Genomic DNA, 12822 nt, shown 5'->3' on the forward strand with positions numbered 1-12822 from the left:
TTAATTAAAAATGGCATTATGGCGTTTGAATTAATTTATTGATAAATGGTTGATATTGATAATTTATGAGACCTTACCATTATTAGTAAGAGCTCACAATCTTCAGAGAGACAGGCATATATGTGCAAAATATACAAGTAGTTACTTAGCCATACCATAAGTATTGTAATAGAGGAGTAAACCAAACATCATGAGGCCATATAGAAGGAAGCAAATAATTCTGCTGAGTGGTGAGTCTGGAGTATAAAGATGAGAAAATGTAATAGAAATCATGAAATTTCAGCTGGGTCTTGATAGAACATTGAACAGTGTCCCTCTTAACTGCCTCAATAGTACATTCTCAGAGGCATTAAGCTCATGGCATACTTGAGGACCAGCAAACAGTCCTTTTGGGAAGAATATAATCAAGAGAGATATACTTTTTCTGCATCTCTAATTGCTGCAGAGAGGAACCATTGAAAGCACTACTCATCAATTTTTCTCTTTCTGATAATCTTACATTTTGTAATTCAACCAATTCTTTCATTTCAACAAAATTAGGTTAATAAACGTCTATACTCAATTCTTTCCTTTTGTGCCTGCACTATGTCTGTGTAAATATTCTGTAGTTTTAGGCAGCATCTGATATAAAATGCCCATGTAGTGCTTCGGGAGGCTTGTTATCACAGTGCATGATTTCCAGTAGGAGAATCATGTACTCCTGATAATAAAAAAATATAGGTGTGCATTCAAAGGACAGTTCCATAAATAATTACTGCCCAATAAGAACAAGGTAATTTTACAGCTGTTGTGTCAGACTTGGAGATTCAACCTTGGTGTTTTGATTGTTGAAAATGAGATATGTTTAAAGAACACTTAGACTGAATGCTCATGTAATGTATTTCATCAGAGTGCCAGAGACAATGAAGATCAGAAGGCAAGTAGATTAAGAAACACCAAAGGGACAGTATGAAAGCCACATAGGAAACTCTGAATACAAATGAAAATCTTCACCGTCACAGTAAACTACACAGAGGAATTCATAGATTAAACATTTAAAAATCCAACTGAATCTTTGTTAAAGCATAACCTAAACATCTAATTGTTACTAATTTTATTGCCAAATATGGATGAAATAATAAAATGTATGATTAACTGTTGCACCAAAGAATGGTACAGAGATTAAATAATAGTTAATGCTTAAGTCAGATGTACTTTCTCTTTCTGCCTTTGAAATTTAAGAAAATTATAAAGACTAGATGTTACATAAATGAGATCTCTCTGGGAAGAAGCTGAATAATTAGGAAGTGAAAGGATAACATTGTGGGTTCTTAAAAGGCTAAAGACTATTAAAATTGTGGGTTCTTAAAAGGCTAAAGACTATTAAAATTGACATATCACCAGTTCCAAGCATCATACATCAAGGAATGGTAAGGAAGTGAGAGTGGAAATTAGAAAAACTTCAGACAACACTTTCTTAAGCGTGTTTAAAAAAGATGGTAACAAAATGCTTGAATTTAACTTAAAACCAGAGAAAAATGTAAATGTACAGCAGAAAGGGATGCAGCAACTGTGAGATTAAGCAATGATTTATGTGGCTAAATGGATGAACCTTAGAGGTGCTATAGCATTCAGGAGACGGCATAGGTGGGTGAATGGTTTAGGTGACCTGTACTCTCTTTAGTTTTTGTGCCTGCATTAGCCAACCCAATTCCCTTAAAACATTGAAACTTTTAAACGTATGTTGGGAAAAACAGACTTTATGCTTTACTTAACATTGACAATTTGAAATACATGTTAATTGTATCTACTGCTAGCTTGGAATTTTTTATTGAATTCCATATTTTAAAATCTTTGCAAGTTTACTATGATGATATACTCTTTCATTTATGTAGCCCACTGTAATGGATTAAATTTTTCATAGTGGTTTTCACTACACTGTGAAGTGGTAGGCATAACTGACGTTATTGATCCCCTCAGAAAAAAATAGGCTCAGATAGGTCTAATGGTTTTCCTATCTCAGACAATTTATTAGTAAAAGTCAAGATTATTCACTAATTCAGAGTCCTTTTTACAGGACTGCATTATAGATTTTGGGGTCAGAAGAGCATAAAAATTGGATGCATTTTAAGTTTTCTTCAGGACATGTAAGCTTTTTTTTCATCAGAATTTTAGAATGTGGCCGTATTTGCTCTCTCTGAGCAGGCAATGAAGATTGGATTTGGAGAAGACATAGGAAGAATTTCCTGGCTAAACTGTGTGAGCATGAGAGTGGATTCTTGAGTAACATTATTTTTTCCTCAAATAGAACACGCATAGTCTTTTAACTGACTTGAGAATGCAATTTTGGGTTAGATAGCTGTAGAGCTTTCTATCAGTAATATGGCCCCAGGAGGTGCTCTGGACCCTCTAAGAACTGCATCTATCTGAGGCTACAGGCTAGACATAATTTATACTACTTTCCTTTTCAGCAGTACTACAGAAATAAATTTTCCTTACTGTTTTAAATATGCCAGGGGTTAGAAGTATAAAGCTGAACTAGATAGGTCTCAGTTCTCAAAACCACATATTTCTAAATTCTTAATGCATTCTTCTTTTCCTCCCCCCATGCTTTTTTTCCCCTTTTACTTTTTAAAGGTTTGTTAAATTTAGAGACATAATGGTGGGAAAGGACTGGCACAACTGGGGTGTACTGCTCACCAGGAACTATAATAATAATAGATATACTTTAAGAACTACTTCTACATTTCAAGCACTGTGCTATACTTGTGAAACATTCACAGCAACCCTATTCAATGGGTATATAAATATCATCATTTCTTAATGTAGAGAATTAGGCTTAGTGAGGCTAACTGATTTATTCAGAGTTGGGTGTTTGAATCAAGATCAGTCTCCATTGTGTTGCAGTACAGAAATTAGACATTTTAAAAGGTTTCACAGCAAGATAGAATGATGGATCAATCTTGGATGAGGGGTAGATGGCCGCTGAGTCAACACCTTAGAGGGTGGCATTAATCTCTATTAGTTCCTAGGAGTTCAGTCTGGTCTTCAGCTTTTTAAGGTCATAAACTCAGTTTTGTTAGTGCTTAGACTTGACTGAGCAGTTGTCTGCTGATACATGTTAACCAAATTCACAAGAGATTGACATATGTAATAAAAATGCAAATTTATAATTTCCCATGTGAAATATGGCAGGTGGATTGGATATTTGCATTGGAGTGACCAGTAATGATCAGAAGTTGCTTCAAGCAAGGGAAATCAAAATAAGATGACTTAGTCATATAATTCAAATAATACCAGTGTCAGATACCCTTAAGTCTCTCTATAGACGGTAACATATACTCATGTTTCTGTTGTAAAATGATACTTGGATTCTTGAAAAACTCTGTATCCTGAAAAACTGTGTACTAAAAATTACAGTATTATGGGGAAAATGGGGTTGGGACAAATCACCCAAAACCTATGTATTTGTGTATCCAGAACACTAACAAAAACAATAAATGGTACCTTGAGAGATTACTTGGATAACTTGGGAAGGCAGCTCACAATAGCTTCAGTTTGCACCGTGAGATACTATAAATGCCAGGAGCAACTGAGTGTAAATCGTGACTTGTGGGCTTGGGACAATGCAGATGGAAGCATAACTCAGAGTCACTATGTTTGCCATAACGGGGAGTACAACCTGCCACAAGCCTAGACCAAGGGTGGAGGTACATTTTACTGGGGAAGGTGACCTGGGTACAGGGGCTCATTATCATTCTAGTCTCATAATTCCAGCTCCACATGCCTAGAAAAAAAGCATTTGTAAAACATCACATTTCTGTTACATTAACATTATTCCTGTATTTGCCACTCACATAAGAGCTGTTTGGTGTTATAGAGGATGTGTCGTAGCAGAATGGTCTGCCTGTGTTTATACCCTTCCGCCTGGGCAGTTCTTGGGTTGGGTATATTAAATTGCCTCAGTGATTCTCCTTTTATATTTATACCTGACTACTGGCCATTTCTTCATTTTAATTGATACATTCTTAAGCTATGTAGTATCCTAATGAGTATCCGTGTACCTCACTGTCACCCTCTTTAGATGGAAGAGAAATAGAGTTACTAGAACCCTAGAACTCTGCCAGTCCCACTGAGAAAATCCATAGCCCATGTTAACCAGTCTTTGCTTGAACTCTTATAGGGATGGAGACCTTAAATGGTCTATCCTTTCATCTACTTATAAAAACTACATATGCTCATGACATTTCTAAACTTTTGAGTGTTTGGAGAAAACATAATATATTTAAATGAGTCTTTAGCTTAAGAATAAATTGAATAGAAAGAAATTTCTGATTCTAAATATTGAGATACTATGATGAGATTTATTTGGATAATATATGTAGAATGGTCAGTGACCCTCAGAGACATCTTTTTGAATATGTCAGTTTATCATAAGGAAGGCTCATCTACAAAACTGGTGAAGGAGGATGATGGGGGCAATGAAAATTTCACTGAAGTGTATTTTTACAAAATTAATGACTTGTAAACTTCTCAAGCAGTTAATGGTAATTGTTTTATGAAGAATCTTAAAAATAAACTAATTTTTATTAGATGTAATTTTACATCTAATTTGTACATAGAGAAATTTAAGTTGACTAAACTTTGTGGTTTAAGCCTTTTGTAAATTATAGTAACATATTTAAGATGGATACTGTATTTTTTAATCTACTTTCCATAAGATGTTATGGAAAAACCTGGATGAACTTTTTTGCCAAACCAATATTTAATTTTGCTTTCAATAACTTGATTCCTTGACCCTCTTAAATACCATGTGTCAAGCCTTCTTTGTTAGTCAGAAAGAGCAGAGCCATAAGTAATAATTTTTAATGTTAGAAAATATTTTTACTGAAAAAAGAAATCATTTTAAAATATTTGAGTCTATTAAAATAAAGACTCAAATATTTGAGTCTAAATAAAATAAAGTTAGAGATAGAAGAAAACACCTACAGAAGTAATTTTCCTAATGATCCTGGTCCCTGACAAATGGACTATGTAATAAAAAGCGATTAAGACTGTTATTGTGATTTATAATCTTGCAGTGTTTCACAGAAGAATAGATAAAGATTTACTGCAGACAGTGAGGGGAGACCATGCCTTAGTAAAAAGCAAATTCCCATCATGGGTTGGAAGCTAAATAACCAATATATTTTCATGACTGAAAGATATAAGTTATAAAGTGATCCAGGAAACTGGGCATAAACCTTCACACAAGAGTTTGGATTTAGAGCTAATATGTTAAAAAATTCTAAAAGAAAGAAAACTATATAGCAATATACACATTGAGGAATGTGGGAAGTTCTGTGAAGACCTCCAGATTCAGCTGCTTAGCTTCCTTTCACCTCTTCTTGGCTTCTTTTCTAACACTCATAATAAGCTCACTTTTATCTGTTAATACCCCTGTCGACTTTTTCATTTATTCTCCAGATTATCAAATTACTGACTTTTTTTTAGCACCTTCTATGAAATAGGTATAGAAGTATTTTCTAAAGTTAAATAAAAAGTTTAATGTTAGTCACTTCTCATCATTACCAGCATATTCTTATTTTTGAGGGGTCAGTGTTGGAAGGGGAAGGGGTGATGGTTAGAACTACAGGGATTGCAGAGTTTGCAGAGATTCACAATTCAATGCCATAAACACATACAGAATTTTGACTAGATGTTATACAACTGTCCCCTCACATTTTTTTGATCTGCAGTACATAGCAAAGCACTTTTCTTCTAGTAGAGACTTTGACAAATGATTAATTATTGTAAGTGATGATTGGTAAAGTCAGCTATGTTGTTTTCTTAACTTTATTAAAATACAGAAATAGCAAATAAAAGAAAAAAATTGCCTATAATGATTTTTGGAGAATAAATTATACTTCATTCTCTAACTGGTTTGTTGAACATAAATGACTTGTAAATTATCATCAAAATGCAATTTCTTCTTGAATTTTTATTGATCCTCAATCCTTTTTTTCAATGAGGGTGAACTTGTCTGTCTCAGAATGAGAAGTTTCAGTAGGTCCTAGAGTTTTTACATTTTGACAAAAATAACATACAGCTCTAAAATTGCTTCAATAACAAACACAATCTTGATTCAGGAATTAGCATGAACTTTGTAATGATCAAAGAACTGAAGCTTCTCTGTGTTAAATATTCTCTCCTGCTTCTCCACTGACTTCAAACAGGAAGTCTATAGATAACATGGTTAGTAGCTCTCCTTTATCCTTCCAACTTGTTTGTCTCCACCCTTCAGAAATGGTTAGCTCTTTCCCGAAGTCGAAGTTTGAGGGTGGTGCGTAGAGGGGGGGCAGGATTAGCCAGTTTTTTCTTAACGAGGTGTCTCTGTGCTCATTGGGCTGCTAGTTAAATTTGGTACCACTTTGTGGGGATGCAAGTGATTAAAGCTGAATGTCTCATTGTGTGACCTGGGGTTTTTACAAGTTCCCTGGTGGGCTCTTTTTCTTGTAATTTAGTTGACATTAGTGAATGCACCCTGTGCAGAGTGGAGTTCCTTTCTCTGTCCTGGACAGCTGGCAGTACAACTTCATATCCATGTTGAAGTCTCCTCATATTTCTGGGCCACCCCATTGCGTAGAACCCAAGACTCATAATGCATGTTTTCCCCATTGCCAAACAGTATGGGGAAGATTTCCATATATCCCTTTTCCTGAGAAACTCTAGGAGTACAAGCAAATTCCATTATCACTCTCCTTGGCCTGCTTCCAAAGCAGATAGTTAGCTTTTCTCTTGTCCTCTAGATTCTTTTCAGGTAGGCCAACCCCAGTCCACAATCGGCCTCAAAAGGGTCTGATGCCAGTTTTATGTGTCTAATTGCACAAAATTTATCTCAGCTCTGTAGGTGGTCCTTTTGAAGCCCCCTTTACCAGGATTTGTGTTAGAAGGTAGCATCATATGTATCTGGAGAGGGAGACATAACTCAGAAGAAATCTGTCCACTAGTTTTAGGTTTTATTGTTGTTTTTTCATTTCCTCTCTCAGACACCTTTTACACCCTTGAGCTTAATGAAGGATCCAAGAGATGTAAGCAAGTTTCTTTTCATCCAGTTCATGAGTTTTTCATGTCTTTTTAATATCCTTGGTTTTGATGAGGTGACCAAGAGATGGGAAGAGATTTTAATTCATCCCTTCTGTTAATTCCTCATATGGGGTTGGAGGTATACCTTGTCATCTCTCTTGCTGGTTCCTCTGTTGAAATTGAGGAAAGGAAGAGATTCATTCTGGTATTTTTTAACACTGCAAACATAGCAGTTATTAAATGTGTTGTAAATGTTGATTTACAAATGAATTGATTCAACCAAGGATGACCATGTTCTAGAGGGCATGCATTCTTCTTACTCACGGTTATATTGCCAGTGGCTAGTACAGTGCCTGGAATGTATGAAGATTCAAAAATAATAGTAAAAACAAAATTTCTGCCCACACTTCATGGCTTTCACTGTGATATGGTCTGATCAGTGATTGTTTTTTCTCCTCAGTTCAGCTAACTCTGAGCAAGGCTTTATAGAAGGGATTCCTAAGTTAGTCTTGAAGCAGATTGTGGGTGGTGGTGGTAAATATATGTGAAAGCAGGTTTGGAAGGAGCATGGTGTGCATTTCAGGCCAAGAGATCAGCAAGTGCCAAAACAGGGGGAGGAACACCTTGGGGCCTTTGGATAGTGCTGGAGTGTGTGGCAGAATGAGAAAGCAGGGGATCAGATCGGACAACACTGGGGGGGTTTTATATGCCACATTGAAGAGCTCGCATTTGTCTTTAGGATAATGGGGGGCTTTTGAAAGATTATAAGTGGAAAATATGTTTTCATCAGTTTGTAAATGAAGGACTTAAAGAAGAAAATTCATTAATTTCAAGTATAGTATATTGTGAAACACTCATCATCAAATCAAAGATTTGTGTTTCTCCTGGTTACATATGTACAGCTTTGAATGGACCTTCACCATTATCAAGGAGTTATAATTTTCTGGCCTTCAATTTTAGAAAAAAAAAAGAAAGTCTTGCTTAAAATAAGAAAGTGCACATCTTCTTTACCCATTCATCTCTTGATGGACACTTAGGTTGCTTCCATGTCCTGGCTGTTGGAAATAGAGCTGCAATGCACATTGTGGTACATGACTCTTTTTGAATTATGGTTTTCTCAGGGTATAGGCCCAGTAGTGGGATTGCTGGGTCATATTGTAGTTCTATTTTTAGTTTTTAAGGAACCTCCATACTGTTCTCCATAGTGGCTGTATCAATTTACATTCCCACCAAAAGTGCAAGAGTGTTCCCTTTTCTCCACACCCTCTCCAGCATTTATTGTTTGTAGATTTTTTGATGATAGCCATTCCGACTGGTGTGAGGTGGTACCTCATTGTAGTTTGTTTTTTTTTGTTTTTTCGTTTTCTTGTGGTACATGGGCCTCTCACTGTTGTGGCCTCTCCCGATGGGGAGCACAGGCTCTGGATGCGCAGGCTCAGCGGCCATGGCTCACGGGCCCAGCCACTCTACGGCATGTGGGATCTTCCCGGACCAGGGCACAAACCCGTGTCCCTTGCATCGGCAGGTGGACTCTCCATCACTGCGCCACCAGGGAAGCCCCCATCATTGTAGTTTTGATTTGCATTTCTCTAATGATTAGTGATGTTGAGCATTCTTTCATGTGTTTGTTGGCAATGTGTATATCTTCTTTGGAGAAATGTCTGTTTAGGTCTTCTGCCCATTTTTGGATTGGGTTGTTTGTTTCTTTGCTATTGAGCTGCATGAGCTGCTTGTATATTTTGGAGATTAATTCTTTGTCAGTTGCTTCATTTGCAAATATTTTCTCCCATTCTGAGGGTTGTCTTTTCATCCTGTTTATGGCTTCCTTTGCCGTGCAAAAGCTTTTAAGTTTCACTAGGTCCCATTTGTTTATATTTCCATTTCTCTAGGAGGTGAGTCAAAAAGGATCTTGCTGTGATTTATGTCATAGAGTGCTCTGCCTATGTTTTCCTCTAAGAGTTTTATAGTGTCTAGCCTTATATTTAGGTCGTTAATCCATTTTGAGTTTATTTTTGTGTATGGTGGTATGGAGTGTTCTAATTTCATTCTTTTACATGTAGCTGTCCAGTTTTCCCAGCACCACTTATTGAAGAGACTGTCTTTTCTTCATTGTATTTTCTTGCCTCCTTTATCAAAGATAAGGTGGCCATATGTGAGTGGTTTATCTCTGGGCTTCCTATCCTGTTCCATTGATCTATATGTCTGTTTTTGTGCCAGTACCATACTGCCTTGATTATTGTAGCTTTGCAGTATAGTCTGAAGTCCAGGAGCCTGATTCCTCCAGCTCCATTTTTCTTTCTCAAGTTGCTTTAGCTATTTGGAGTCTTTTGTGTTTCCATACAAATTGTGAAATTTTTTGTTCTAGTTCTGTGAAAAATGCCATTGGTAGTTTGGTAGGGATTGCACTGAATCTGTAGATTGCTTTGGGTAGTAGAGTCATTTTCACAATGTTGATTCTTCCAGTCCAAGACATGGTACATCTCTTCATCTGTTTGTATCATCTTTAATTTCTTTCATCGGTGTCTTATAATTGTCTACATATAGGTCTTTTTTCTCCTTAGATAGGTTTATTCCTAGGTATTTTATTCTTTTTGTTGCAATGGTAAATGGGAGTATTTCCTTAATTTCCCTTTCAGAATTTTCATCATTAGTGTATAGGAATGCAAGAGATTTCTGTGCATTAATTTTGTATCCTGCAACTTTATCAAATTCATTGATTAGCTCTGGTAGTTTTCTGGTAGCATCTTTAAGATCCTCTATGTATAGTATCATGTCATCTGCAAATAGTGACAGTTTTACTACTTCTTTTCCAATTTGGATTCCTTTTATTCCTTTTTCTTCTCTGATTGCTGTGGCTAAAACTTCCAAAACCGTGTTGAATAATAGTGGTGAGAGTGGGCAACCTTGTCTTGTTCCTGATCTTAGTGGAAATGGTTTCAGTGTTTCACCATTGAGAATGTTGTTGGCTGTGGGTTTTTCATATATGGCCTTTATTATGTTGAGGTAAGTTCCCTCTGTGCCTACTTTCTGGAAGGTTTTTATCATAAATCAGTGTTGAATTTTGTCGAAAGCTTTTTCTGCATCTATTGAAAATATCCTATGGTTTTTATTCTTCAATTTCTTAATATGGTGTATCACATTGATTGATTTGCATATATTGAAGAATCCTTACATTCCTGGGATTAACCCCACTTGATCATGGTGTATGATCCTTTTAATGTGTTGTTGGATTCTGTTTGCTAGTATTTTGTTGAGGATTTTTGCATCTATGTTCATCAGTGTTACTGGCCTGTACTTTTCTTTCTTTGTGTCATCTTTGTCTGGTTTGGTATCAGGGTGATGGTGGCCTCATAGAATGAGTTTGGGAGTGTTCCTCCCTCTGCTATATTTTGGAAGAGTTTGAGAAGGATAGGTGTTAACTCTTCTGTAAATGTTTTATAGAATTCGCCTGTGAAGCCATCTGGTCCTGGGCTTTTGTTTGTTGGAGGATTTTTAATCACTGTTTCAATTTCAGTGCTTGTGATTGGTCTGTTTATATTTTCTGTTTCTTCCTGGTTCAGTCTTGGAAAGTTGTACTTTTCTAAGAATTTGTACATTTCTTCCAGGTTGTCCATTTTATTGTCATATAGTTGCTTGTAGTAATCTCTCATGATCCTCATTATTTCTGCAGTGTCAGTTGTTCCTTCTCCTTTTTCATTTCTAATTCTATTGATTTGCGTCTTCTCCCTTTTTTTCTTGATTAGTCTGGCTAATGGTTTATCAATTTTGCTTATCCTCTCGAAGAACAAGCTTTTAGTTTTTATTGATCTTTGCTATTGTTTCCTTCATTTCTTTTTCTGATCTGTTCTTTATGATTTCTTTGCTTTTGCTCCTTTGGGTTTTCTTTGTTCTTCTTTCTCTAATGCTTTAGGTGTAAGGTTAGGTTGTTTCTTTGAGTTGTTTCTTGTTTCTTGAGGCAAGACCATGTCTGGTGGTGTGTTCTGGGGTGTCTGTGATCTTATTATGATTTTAGGCTGCCTCTCTGCTAATGGGTGGGGTTGTGTTCCTGTCTTGCTTTTTGTTTGGCATAGGGTGTCCAGCAATGTAGCTTGCTGGTCGTTGAGTGGAACTGGGTCTTAGAGTTGAGATGCAGATTTCTGGGAGAGTTTTCGCCGTTTGATATTACATGGGGCTGAGAGGTCTCTGGTGGACCAGTATCTTGAACTCGGCTCTCCCACCTCAGAGTCTCAGGCCTGATACACAGCCAGAGCACCAAGACCCTGTCATCCACACGGCTCAGAAGAAAAGGGAGAGAAAGAAAGAAAAAATAAATAAAATAAAATAAAATAATTAACATAGAAAAAATTTATTAAAAATAAAAAATGAAAAAGTAATTTAAAAAAGGAAAGAAAGAAAGAAGAGAGCAACCAAACCAAAAAACAAGTCCACCAATGATTACAAGCGCTAAACACCATACTAAAAAACAAAGAAAAAAACAAAATGGACAGTCAGAACCCTAGTACAAATGGGAAAAGCAAACTATATATACAGACAAAATCACACAAAGAAGCCTACACTTACACACTCAGAAAAAGAGGAAAATGAAAAAATATATATATAAAATTAAAAAAGGAAGAGAGCAACCAAATCAGTAAACACATCTACCAATGATAATAAGCTCTAAATACTAAACTAAGATAAACTTAAAACCAGAAACAAATTAGATGCAGAAGGAAATCCCAAGTCTACAATTGCTCCCAAAGTCCACTGCCTCAATTTTGGGATGATTCGTTGTCTATTCAGGTATTCTGCAGATACAGGGTGCATCAAGTTGATTGTGGAGGTTTAATCCTCTGCTCCTGAGGCTTTTGGGAATCTGAGCTCTTCTGCCAGTGTTCAGTAGGTGTTCTGTAGGAGTTGCTCCACATGTAGATGTAGTTTTGATGTATTTGTGGGGAGGAAGGTGATCTCCACATCTTACTCCTCCGCCCTCTTGAAGGCACCCCCTTCAGCTGTTATTGAAAAGTTTATGCCTAAAGCAGTGTTGGGGATGTACTATGAAAATAGAGTATAGGAGACAAGTAGGCATCCATCGTTCTGTTCCAGGTGAGAGAAAATTGAGGTCCTGAGTAATTGCAGTCACAGAAGAATTGGAGTGGGAGGGCAGATTTTCAGTCAGAGTAAGGGTGCAGATATGACAGGGATTGGTGATCACTTGAATTTGGAATTAAATAGAGAGGGGACTTGGGATAACCCCTCCATTAGGATTTAGGGTGGCACAGGCTTTTCTTCAGCTGTTTTCTGCCAACTGTGAAGAGGCAATTTATAAAGAAAGTAGTTGCAAAGACTTCAGAATGCTGGAATCCCATATTCCAGTCTTCTGTTCTCTGCTTTTGGTAAAACCATTTCCTTATTGTTAATTAGAGTATAGCTACACCTGTCAACAGAACTTTCATGACCAGATTGCATTCTTAATAGTTCACAAAGACACACATATTCTGAAGTGAAGTTTTGAAAACTTGGTTGAAGTAAAGCAAAACTTCTGCATTCAATTTAAATGCTTATTAAGTTGAATTGAATAAGTAATTCAAGGAAAGTGTATGATATTGTTTTCAATATTAAAGTTATATTTGAGGCCCAAGCAGACCAGCCTTCAGTGTGACCTGGAGCTGTCCAAGGTAGTAGTACAGTTCAAGAGCTAGAGCTGACAGAAAATCTCAATTTGGTCAAATCATTTTTTATTTATATTTTTTCACTTATTGTAAAGCAAGTTGTTAGGAGTATGAAGAGTATTCTAAA

General features: G+C 36.4%; 1 protein-coding gene across 1 annotated transcript in view; it reads right to left on the reverse strand.

Moving 5' to 3' along the window:
• OLFM3 (olfactomedin 3) overlaps nucleotides 1–12822 on the reverse strand; it is a gene marked incomplete at both ends in the record, with an annotated part of 194170 nt that overhangs the window by 156589 nt on the left and 24759 nt on the right. The window lies entirely within an intron of this gene.

This window comes from Stenella coeruleoalba (genome assembly GCF_951394435.1).
Source record: "Stenella coeruleoalba genome assembly, chromosome: 1".
Lineage (NCBI taxonomy): Eukaryota > Metazoa > Chordata > Mammalia > Artiodactyla > Delphinidae > Stenella > Stenella coeruleoalba.